Here is a 12,207-nt window from a genome sequence, read left to right as displayed (position 1 = left end):
CGATAAATTAAATAAACATTATTGCGTCGTGGCGTCTACCATCTATACATGGTATTATTTAGTCTGTGATTTAGGTGTCTGTGAAACTACCATATCAAATGATGGCACGACTTTTTTTACACGACTGCCCAAAAAAGAAGTGTATTGTTTTCAGAGTTCATGTTTGTATGTATGTAAGTTTCTTTATTCCACCATAACTTATGAATACCTTATCCGATTTAGATGTATGATATATCATTAGAATCCTTACGTCATTTCGGGTGACATAGGCTATGTGACGTCATTAGAAAATTAATATGGCGGACTAAATACGTCATATATCGCAACCTTTAGAAAAAAAATACTTGCAAACCTCTCGAGTGGGGTATCAAAATGAAGAACTTTGAAACACAATTCATAATATATAAATACAATATGTACGTATCTAATTTTGTGAAAATAAGAATTTTATAAAATATTTTAAGAAAATATAATCCCACAAGAACAAATATTATTGATTGATTATAAAAATAATACATATACTTACTATAATCATGTAGGTTTTATTGGCCAAGTTTTGAAAACATGCCAATATGTTATTATGTATGTATGTATATACTTTATTGTACATAGTAATAAAAACACGAAAAACACAGTTACATAGTATATTAAATCCAACAAAGGCGAACTTATCCCTGCCTGGGATCTCTTCCAGTTAACCTTTGAGGAAATGAGTAAAACAGAAGTAACGGAGAATGAATGACAATCACAAACAAAAGTGTACAATCACTGAAATTAATAAAATGCACGTTTTGAATACACATTATTATTAATAGCGCTGATGGGATCGAAACGTGTCTATTACTTCCATTTGTCATTTTTCAGTTCGCTTTTAAACTGCATGTGGCGTTTCTTAATTTTTAATTAATTAATTTTATTTGAGAGTTCTAGTAGCATCCCTAATAGTTCTACAGTTTGATTAGAACTCATTATAAAATAAATAAATAAAATAAAAAAGCCTTTTATTTCCTGCAAACTAAGACTATACATTTTCACATAGCTAAAAACACTAAATCTAGATTATGATTAACACTAACTTTTTTTTTAAAACTAATAGTACGTAAAGTGCAAGAACCCCTCTGCAGGTGAAGGCCTCCTCCAAAGATGCCCAGTTTGCTCTGTTCTGGGCTATTTGCATCCAGTTTGGACCAGCTATTTTATTTATCTCGTCCGCCCATCTTGTTCGCGGTCTTCCACATGTAAAATTATTTATAATTTTATTAATAAATATCTTAATCTCTCTTAATCTCTTAATCTTCCGCTACCGCGTTTCCCTCGTGGGCCTTTCCACGATGTCACTCTTTGGGTCCATCGGCCGTCTGTCAGTCGTGCTACATGTACGGCCCATTTCCATTTTAGCTTTTTGGCATATTTTAGAGCATCTATAGCTTTTGATATGCTTCTTATTTCAGAGTGCCGTATTTTTTGGATTTTTTTAATATTTTGCATGCTTCTCTCCAGGCCTCGTTGACACGTGACAATTTTTTCTTTTTTTTCGAGTTAAAGAGTACTCATTATATATCGTCTAGAAATGTTACTAGCTTGCATTTAGCTTGAATTTGAGGCTGTGGAGTGGATAACGGCTGGGATGTGTCAAAATGGGGAGTTAGCATCTCATTTTCAAATTTCATTTTTTTCGCGTAAATAAGTAGAACTATGAAAAAAACTACCTAGAACTATAGAACTACTCGGGATGCTACTAGAACTCTAAAAAAAAACTTGATATGCTAGGTTCACAGACACAAATTTGACTATGGGACCAACCCCGAAATCGCGAAAAAAAATGTTACTCTCCCATAGAAATTCAAAATTCAACAGCCCATTTTATCCGTCGCGCTAAGGGGGTGGCACCTACAATTAGAGCAATAAGGACAACTGCTTCTTAGGCGAAAAATTTAAAATACCGAGGTTTCTCTAGATTGTTTCTCCAAAATTTAACCAATCGTTACATTTTGAAATCTAAATGGTAATGAAATTATCTGTTTCGGACCGTTTTGCTTTTTGAGCTAATTTACATCAGTTTTGTATGATGCTTTTCTTTTTGAATGATCAGAAAAAATAAAACAGTCGGAAGCAGATATTGATAATATGAATATGTATTGAAAAAAATCATTGCTCTAGGCAGAGGGAGGAAACTAGACCGTTCGGGCTTTCTCGGTTCCGTTCGGCTCAGCATTGCCACGCATTGCTCCGAGCAATTATTAGGGTTAGCACAACTTGACGACCTTTGCGTGCACAACCACAGATAAGATAATTACATAAATTTTGGTAACCCTAAATAGCCGAAAGGGATAGTTCCATAGATAAGAAAGGGACAACATTTTTTAACAAAGGGTTTTGTAGGAAGTTTCCTTTCTGTACGATAGTACTTTACTCGGGTATTACTTTATTGTGTGCTCTAGGATCAAAAACGCAGGAAAGAGTAGTAGGTACGGTCAAGGAATTTAATTTCAGTACCATTTCGTACCTTGTCACAGTGACAATAGTATAGGGTTTCTAGCGACTTTCATATTAATTGTCACTGTGATAAGGTCCTAAATGGTACGAAAATTAAATTCTTTGACTGTACGTGTGTATCGAGAAATTACCACTCCCATTATAGTTTTAATAAGACCAGTGCCGGATTAACCAATAAGCAAAATAAGCACTTGCTTAGGGCACCACGTCTAGGGGGGCACCAAAATCATAGGAAAAAAAAAACGCGCAGGCTGCATCAGCATCGCATTCGTAGTATAGTACTTATGTACACGAAACTTTTTGATACGTGTGCAAGTACCCATCTAATAACGAAGGATCGTAAGAGAGTGAGGACACGTAAGCACATCTCCAACCTTACGCGGAGGCCATCAAAGCTCATGGCCAAAAAATCTTACCGTCGGACTTGTGGCCAACCGATTTTCTCGACGTAGATTACCGATTTTGTAGCGTATTTTGGTCTCTTGCACACCAGATGTGTCGGCCAGGCCGAGTTGCTGCAGAGCCGCGATCCTGTGACCTAATTGTCAAAGTGTAATAAAGGGTCCTGCGAAGGCCGAAAAACAAAAGCATCTTATCAAGTTGCGCTTTCGAGTTAAGGCAAAGGCCGAGCAGTAGGAGGACCTTGATTACATAGGTTCGATTTCAAGCCATTCTTTTGCAGTTCGGCGTTAGGTCTAGGGTTGAAAAATCTCGAAAAAATCAAATCGTTTTTTCAGAACGCTTTGAAATTTTCGTCTTTTTCCGTATTTTTCAGTTTTTTTGGGAAAGAAATGAAACTTTAATACTAATTATTACATTTATTAATCACTGTCACTGCCATCATCTAAATCTATCATACCCGAATCAATGACGTCGTCGACAGTGGAACTGTTAATTTGCAAGTGCAATAGTTGACAGAAGTTTTGTTCCACACAAACCTTTCCACCAATTCAGAGGACTTATGGTCATTACAGGCTGCCATATGAATTCGTTGGCCCAGAAACCGCCTTTTGCTTGGTATTCAGCAAACTTACCCATTAAGTCACAGGTATTAATGTGCATTACAAAACACGCGACTAAGCAGGTGTAAACTATGGGTTAAATATAAATGGAAAAATTCACAAGTTCTTTTCAAAATGCGTTTTTTTCCGTTTATTTCCGATTTTTTTGTTTTTTTTTTCGGAAAAATACATAAACTAAGTGACATTGTTTTTTTCCGAATAAAACTTAAAAAAACATGGCTTTTAGAAAAAACGGGAATTATTCCGAGTTTTTTCAACCCTAGTTAGGTCTTATGCGACGCCAGGCCTTCTACTTTATGCAAACTGCCCCACTTTCGCTTGGCCATGGATCCAAATCCATGCTGTCCTCTTTCGCAGCTGGGCTGCCTTGCTCACACCTCGCCATTAGTTGTATTATATGATAACGCGCCGCGATCTGACGCTGCGGACGTCCAGCTATTCATACCTCGCCATTGGTCAAATTCAAGCCTTGCTTTCTTCCAGCTCGACCTTTGGCCTCATCCGTAAGCGCTGATCGAACGCTCCGCGCATTCAGCCTTAGACTTTGCCTTTAAAAACACCTTCACGATTTAGGCCAATCAAATTAGATCCAAAAATAGCGTTTTGAGGAATTAATTCCCAGCAAGCTGGAAATTGTTTTAATACATTTATTTGGTCCTAAATGCGTGTAATCCCATCAGATTGCTCTATCCCAGGAGGTGTGCATACATTTTGGGATCCTAAGGAGATAATTTTTTCCTTTGGATTGCCAAACCACTCGATGTAGAACAGGGGTGGCCAACAGGTCGATCGCGATCGACCGGTCGATCGCGACTGTTAGTCCAGTCGATCGTGGCAAGGCAAAAAATATAAATACGTAGACCAGTTTCATTTAAGGTTTCACGAAATATGTAATTGGTAGACAGGAGATCTTGGGTCTAATCAAGTTGGCCACCCCTGATGTAGAAGGAACCCACTATCAATTACAATAGCACTTGGTGGATCAGACACTGGTAAGAAAGCGTTTTAGGATTATTAACATGATTTTACCAAAAATAAAAAATGTCGACCTAATTTACAATTTAGGTACTACGAATACATATTAAGGTACCTTAAATCAATCAATCAATCAATATATTTTATTGCAAGAACATAGTTAAATTACATTTCGGATCCTCAGATATAAATTTTAATAATACTTGTAATTAGAACAAATTTTCCGTCGGCCGTACCGTTTTCGATTTACAAGCAAAAAAACTGAAAAGGAGGAAACATTTATGCACACCTCCTGGAATGGAGAAAACTCGGATTACACGTATTTTTAGGTCGAAAAAATCTTATTGTATTGGCCTAATTGTGACACATTATTATTTAAGAAAACGAACCTTATTCGCGTTTGATTAAGTTCTAAAATTACCTCCAACGTCAAAATAATGATGTCGACTTTACACAGTCTTCTCCGAGACCATGGGGACAACGCCGGCCTTGAAACGTCGGGTCAGAGGTAATTTTAAAACTTACCCTATTAAGTCCCGTTTTCGTAAACAATAATTTGCTATTTAAAACATTTGTGGCCATTGGTACATACTTGTTCTGACAAAAACCAACGGCCAATGGCTAAGCCCCTACTGAAGCTCGGCCTTTGCCCTCACATGAATGAGCTTCGCAGGAAAGCTCTAGAGGTTCCAAAATCCTGTGCGGATACTGCCTATGTCTTACGTCTTCGCTTACACTTGGACCATGGTTGGCTTGGCCTCCGGACTTATGCGAAGCACGGTCTTCGAATTTGCTTACACTTGACCTTACCTACTCTTGGAACATTAATACTGCAGTTCTGTCAATTTCCGTGATAAAATGATGTGACGGATTGAAAATTCTATTCTCAGAAGTAATGCGGCAATAAACGTCACTCAATTTACCAAGAAAATTCAATGTAATCTTGATGAGGGGGCACCATGGTCTAGAAATGCTTAGGGCACCAAAATGTCTTAATCCGGCACTGAATAAGACGGGTAATTAAGTAAGCCAATAATACGTAATTAATGTAATTATTGACCATGCATTGCCCACGTAAATGACCGTATATGACTTTATTGCAAACATGAATAACTATAGTGTTGCTATCAAATGTGTTTTGTGCGTCAGTTTGTGGCTTAGGCTAAAATACCAATCCTTTATTAAGTAAATGTGGCTATTTCATTACTTATATTTCATAGTTTGTGAAACTGCCATTTAAATTGTTTAAACACTGACTCTGCGAGAAAATGTACGAAATTCCACGTGCTGGGCGGTCTTTCCTTCATCAATGTTCATCCAATCATGTAACAAATATCCTCGAAGGATCTAACAGTTGTTTCATAACTCATAATAATTTAGTACCTGGGCGACCGAGCTTTGCTCGGTTATAACTATTTATTGTAATATGGTGGTGTATAGGTGATAATTTTAACTAATTTTTTTTATTAAATTAAACTTGTCTAAAACAATAAAAATTAATTTTTTTTATATAAACTTGAACATATAAAAAAAACAAAAGTTAGTCACCGGGCGAGATTCAAACCCGTAACACTCGTTTAGCAGTCCGTGTCTTAACCCGCTGGACCAGACGGACAGTGGCCGGCAACACGAAACCGATTACCGACCATATTCTGCGTCGAAAGAAAAACGCATGAAAACTCGAAAACACGCGTTTTCCCAAACATAAGACTAATCTAGATAGATTGTTTACCCCCAAAAACCCCCATATACCAAATTTCAGCGAAATCGTTAGAGCCGTTTCCGAGATCACAGAAATATATATATATATATACCAGGGGTTCCCAATCTTTTTCAACATGCGGCGCAGTTACAAGTTTAGTATTTTGCAACGGCGCCCTTGTCAATTTAAAATCACGGTCGAAAAAGACTGACACGACGCTATATTATTTACCGATGCGAGCGCTCAAATAAGTACCCGCGAATATTTGTGGTTTCGGATAATGATAGAACTCACGGCGCCCCTCTTTACTTTCTACGGCGCACCAGGGCGCCGCGGCGCACACTTTGGGAACCCCTGATATATACACAAGAATTACTCGTTTAAAGGTATAAGATTTGCGAAAAAAGGAGTTACAATATTTGGTACATTATATTACATTATATAATGTGTGTGTGGTGTAAATATTGTACAAATATGAGCCAAATAGCTTGAAATAAATAAATTTTATTTTATATTTGCAAGAAAGTCCATCCTCTTAGCCGTCCATACACAGCATGCAAATTTTACTAACTAGCCTAAATCAAAATATTTTATAAAAATAACAATTTTATTTACAATCATACCTTAAACAACAATATAATTTAATAAATAATTTTACAGTACATATGGTGCTACTTTATAGCACTAGTGCGAAAATTTGCATATTACGTTACTGTGTCGAACATTTAAAGGGCCATATGTACTGTAAAACGTTGTACGATACATGTGCGACTAGGTAATTCGCAACTCGTGTCGATTTAAAACACTCCCTTCGGTCGTGTTTTAATTTATCGCCACTCGTTTCCAATTTCCTATTTTTCGCACTTGTATCGTAATGTACTATACAACGCCTTCAGATCAGAAATAAGAATAAAATAAAGAAGGGGGTGCATAACGTGTGGCCTGTGGGCCAGTTTCAGGCTGAAGACTTATAATACCCTGCGTATCTAATATAATAACATTTTCAGAATGCTGTTTGGGCTTCCTCGATTCTGTAGCGCCTCTGGAATGTTTGCCGATGCCGCTGTAGAGGACTTTTATGCTATAGTGAGGAAGAAGACGGCATCTGTGGTGAGGCGGATGAGGGGGAGCGCAAACAGCATCCACACACGCACACACACACACGCACGCACACACACACACAAACGCACGCACGTGCGCGCGCACACACACACACGCACACACACACACACACACACACACACACAGAGAATATCTCTAAGATAGTTTGTTGTTAGTACAGTAAGGCACTTTATCTGTATTCAGAGAATGTATTATCGCTCCTTTAGTTCTTTAGTTAGTTTAGTTTAGTTAATAGTTTATATTGGTTATCCTAAGATATTTATACTCGTACTTAAAAAAACTTACCAAAGGAAGAGCGGTGTCTCCCAACACAAGCATTTATTTTGCTTACAGGGAGACTCCATCCCTTTGATCATAATTTACGTGTTTTTGTTGAATAAAGAATTTTGAATTTGAATTTTGAATTTTTGAATCCTGAGAATGATAGCAGAGAGGTGGGATTCGGATATTCTCCGCCGTTATACCGAACTCCATATCATACGACCTAAGAAATATATATTTGTATGAAACCTGTAATATAAGATAGTTTACTAATGTAGTTTTATAAGTGTCTTGTAACTAACAATCTATGGATCGGAGGAATCTGAAAATAAATAATTTTTATTTTTATTTTATTTTTATTTTTATTTTATTTTTTTATTTTTTATAACCATATAAAATTGAATTGAAATACAAAGTCAAATATAAATAGTAAAATAATTAATTAATGACCAGAAACAATAATTTGTTGTCTATTTTTGACGACCGGTTTGGCCTAGTGGGTAGTGACCCTGCCTACGAAGCTGATGGTCCCGGGTTCAAATCCTGGTAAGGGCATTTATTCGTGTGATGAGCATGAATATTTGTTCCTGAGTCATGGGTGTTTTCTATGTATAAGTATCCTCAACACAAGCCTTATAGAGCTTACTGTGGGACTTAGTCAATTTGTGTAATAATGTCCTATAATATTTATTTATTATTATTTTTTTTTTATTAGATTTACTTTGATTTATGTTGTCTAAAAGATACATTGTAGTACTGTTTATTCCGCAACAGTTCTGCTACATTTCTACAGCATTGCTACAGTTATTTCGATGCATTACTTAATAAAAAAACCTACCACTTATCAGAACTCTAGAGCAGTTACATAAATAACTATTAAGGATATTAATGTACCGCCATGTCCGCCATATTGACCACATTATTGATAGCATAATCACCGAAAACGCCTTTTAAATCATAATGGTCCTTATTTTCCGTTGTCAATAAGGCATTATTTCCATACAGATTTATATAAAAGTGAACCTTATAAATAACTAATGGTGTGGTTCATTCTATTTAGAAAGACTCAGATTCAATTGAGGGAAAAATATATTATTATAAACCTAGTACCTATAACAAGGACAAATTAATAGCAATAGCAACCGGTTTTTTAAATACCGGTAAAGGTTTATTTCCGTTTTAATCCGAACATTTTGTTTTTATTGTTCTAAACCGGTTAATTTGACAAGAACTGTTCTCATAAAAACCGATTGAAAAATAACGGTTTTTCGAGTGAAACCGAAATTAAAAGGTTTTGCGCCAAGTACATTACATACTGAGCAACCAAACCAAACCAAAAGTTACCAGTCAAACAATACTACAGTCAAACAAAACAAAAAAACAATCAAAACCATTTACAACTGCGATGTCTTCAGTTTGGACAGATGGTGTACCGCAAATATATAAAAATTATATTTTGTTATTGTTTTTGTCTTGTTTGTGTATCTACCTTTATAGACGAACAATGTACCAAGTACCGACACAAACCTTCTTGAACTTACTGTGGGACATAGTCAATTTGTTGTAATGTCCTATAATATTAATTTATTTATTATTTAGTTTATTAGCAAATTGTGTAAACAATTTTAGAAACATCTGCGACTAAATGTCTGTGTGATATCTCACACTAGGTACATAATTATTATATAATGTATGTTTATTTATATATATTGAATTTGTATATAATTATGTAGGTATATTTAAAATGCATATTTATGTCAGTATCATAAAAGTCTCGACTTGTGTCTATTTTCATATCAACTCTTTACAATCCTGCACCATACTAACTGTTTCTATTTAGCCCAATGTTTGACTGGTAGGGAATGCCTCAATATGTTACTTTTTTTGTATATTTGTGCAGTAAAGTTAAAATAAATATGATTACTAGGTCTTCTGTTCTCAGCAATTCTTTAATAAACCTAAACTCTCTGGAACATGTTGCAATGCATTTAAGTATAACTACTTTGAAAACGCTGCTGAAATGCTAATAAATAATAACAAATAAACAAATATTAAATAGTGTAAGTTGTGACCTCAACGTAATTGTGTTGTGAAAGAGTATTAACTATGAATTTTTTTATAAAAACAAGATATAGGTGTCAGACTCACCAACATTTGTTCAGCTACTTTTAAAAATAATTTGTTTTGATTTATAGTACACTGTAAAGTTTCTATTCTAAGGTGCAATGTATTGTGAATTATGTTATGTTAAAGAGTGACAAGCAACATCAATTACAATGATGTTAGCATACATTAAAGATAATTATTAAGTTGTATGTTAGCCAAAAGTTTTATCATTTGACGAGTACAATATATATTTTAACTATTTGCTCATGTTACAGCGCCCACCCTGTATATCCTCCACATTCTAAGCCGTTTAAGAAATGTAATCACAGCCTACAATTACAGTAAACAAGTCCACAGCAGGTAATTCCCAAAGGCTATTTAAGTATTTTAAGCACAGCAAGAACCAAGTACAGGTTTTAATATAAAGTAGGTAACCAGTATGTAAAATACGAGAAAACCGCAGAACAGAAAATACAGCCTAACATGAAAGTTATAAGTAATTTAGTCAGTTCAATGACAAATATACAAGTAATCCTTAATTTACCTAAACCACGAACGTAGGCACCTAGTCATAATTATCATAACAAATATGACCTAACGCATATTTATTCAAACACAATATAACCAGCAAAAAGCAAGATACTGATCGCATTTAACTCATAAAAGTACTGTTTAGAGACTTGAGAACTAGGTACGAAACGTGTGACGCGCGGATAGCGAATTAAATTTGCAAAAACAACTTTCGAAAACACCACAGAGAACTAGTTGTTTTTTTTTAACACTTACCTGCGTATAGACAAAGGTCCGTCCAAAAACAACACTCACTGCACTCCAATGTTTTTAATCCAGTTTATTCACAAATCACAACCGGTAATCGCGGGTTTTCCTGGAATTAATTCGTTTTATTGCAAAATATTGGCTTGTTGCGCACGAGTACGCACGGACCACGCAACGCAGCGACAGCGTTAACAGCCGAAGTAGATCTGTCAAAATGTTTGCGTCATTAATGTTGCCAGTGGAATCCAAAGTTTTCCCCCATATTTAATTTGACGTTTACTGTAAACGTATATTAAAATTAAAAACTGAAACTGAACTCATATTTACAATATTTATTATATAATTGACGACCTGTCTGGCCTAGTGGGTAGTGACCCTGCCAATGAAGCCGATAGTTCAGGGTTCAAATCCTGGTAAGGGCATTTATTCGTGTGATGAGCATGGATATTAAATTTGTTCCTGAGTCATGGGTGTTTTCTATGTATTTAAGTATTTATATATTATATATATCGTTGTCTAAGTACCCTCAACACAAGCCTTATTGAGCGTACTGTGGGACGTAGTCAATTTGTGTAATAATATCCTATAATATTTATTATATAATATTATATTATTATTATTGTAATGGCATTGGCGTAAATCCAAACCAAGAATTTGGATTTACGTAGTGCGGTTGCGTCACTTTCATTTGCAAGTCAAATCCCGATAGCAAAACACGATTTTATAAATGGTACTAGACTTAGACCAATATAAGTTGGCAGCGACTTTGATAACTCAGCCTGTGCAAGTGTTACGTAAACATCATAATTTTATAGAAGTTTGAAGTTTAAAATAATACTTTCACTGCCAAGATCGCTGTCAACTTATCTTGGTCTGACTCTAGCCACAATATTTCTTATAGTTTTTTTTTTTAATAATAATTTATTTGTAATATATATTTAAAGGAGGTGAAGATCTCCCCAAATGATATACAGTTCCATAAAAAAGGGAAGTTCGATTTGTACTTATATAGTACTGTAAAAGGGTTACGGTCTATCTGAGGTGGGGAATGAAAACACTCAAAGTAGGTTTCTGATAATATATTATGATCTTTTTTCTTCAACAACGAATTAAGTACATCAATATCGACGAACTCAGATGCTTGTTACTTTCTGAATGAATTCGCCTGCAGATCTTTATTCCTTCAGCAGGGCGATAGTTCTGAATTCAAATAATCATTGCCAGTTATCTATCAAGAGACTGTGAAGGTTGGAAACAACACATAGACCCCAAATGGAGTACTGCTGTCACCTTTGGGCAGGAGCACCTGGATGCCAGCTTGGACCCGTGGACTCAGTCCAAAGGCGCGCTGTACGAATCGTTGACGATCCCAAACTCACAAGCGGCATTGAACCTTTCAGTTTAAGGAGAGACTTGGAAGACCAGTGCTAGCCCAGCCAGGCTAGCACCATGCTGAGTCGGGACTATTTCGTGGCTTATATGTTATGTTATGTTACTTGTTGTTTTCTTTTTTATTTTGCCACGAATAAACGCTCTCTACTCTACTCTACTTTGCCTCTTTGTGTGTGTTCTACTGCTTGTACAATAGGCTATTCTCTGAAGATGTTTTGACATTATGCTACCGGCCACTTTTTATCACCGCACCGCTCGCCGTCGGACGGGGCATCCTCACACCCAGTGGCGAAGCGTGAACTAATCTTGCTGTAGGCGAAACTACGCCTGTGACTGTGTGGCCCTTTTCAATGT

At 36.0% G+C, this 12,207-nt stretch overlaps 1 protein-coding gene across 1 annotated transcript in view; it reads right to left on the bottom strand.

Annotated features, from left to right (window-relative positions):
- Nucleotides 1–10,668, bottom strand: part of LOC133532734 (uncharacterized) — a 72,370-nt gene extending 61,702 nt beyond the window's left edge. Inside the window, exon 1 of the mRNA XM_061871515.1 lies at nt 10,471–10,668. The gene's annotated coding sequence lies outside the window, so the exon portion shown is untranslated. The remainder of the gene's footprint in view (nt 1–10,470) is intronic.
- Nucleotides 10,669–12,207: the final 1,539 nt, after the last annotated feature.

Source organism: Cydia pomonella, chromosome 27 (genome assembly GCF_033807575.1).
Source record: "Cydia pomonella isolate Wapato2018A chromosome 27, ilCydPomo1, whole genome shotgun sequence".
Classification (NCBI taxonomy): Eukaryota; Metazoa; Arthropoda; class Insecta; order Lepidoptera; family Tortricidae; genus Cydia; species Cydia pomonella.
The sequence above is the reverse complement of the archived record's forward strand: the minus strand, read 5'-3'. Positions and strand labels throughout refer to the sequence as shown.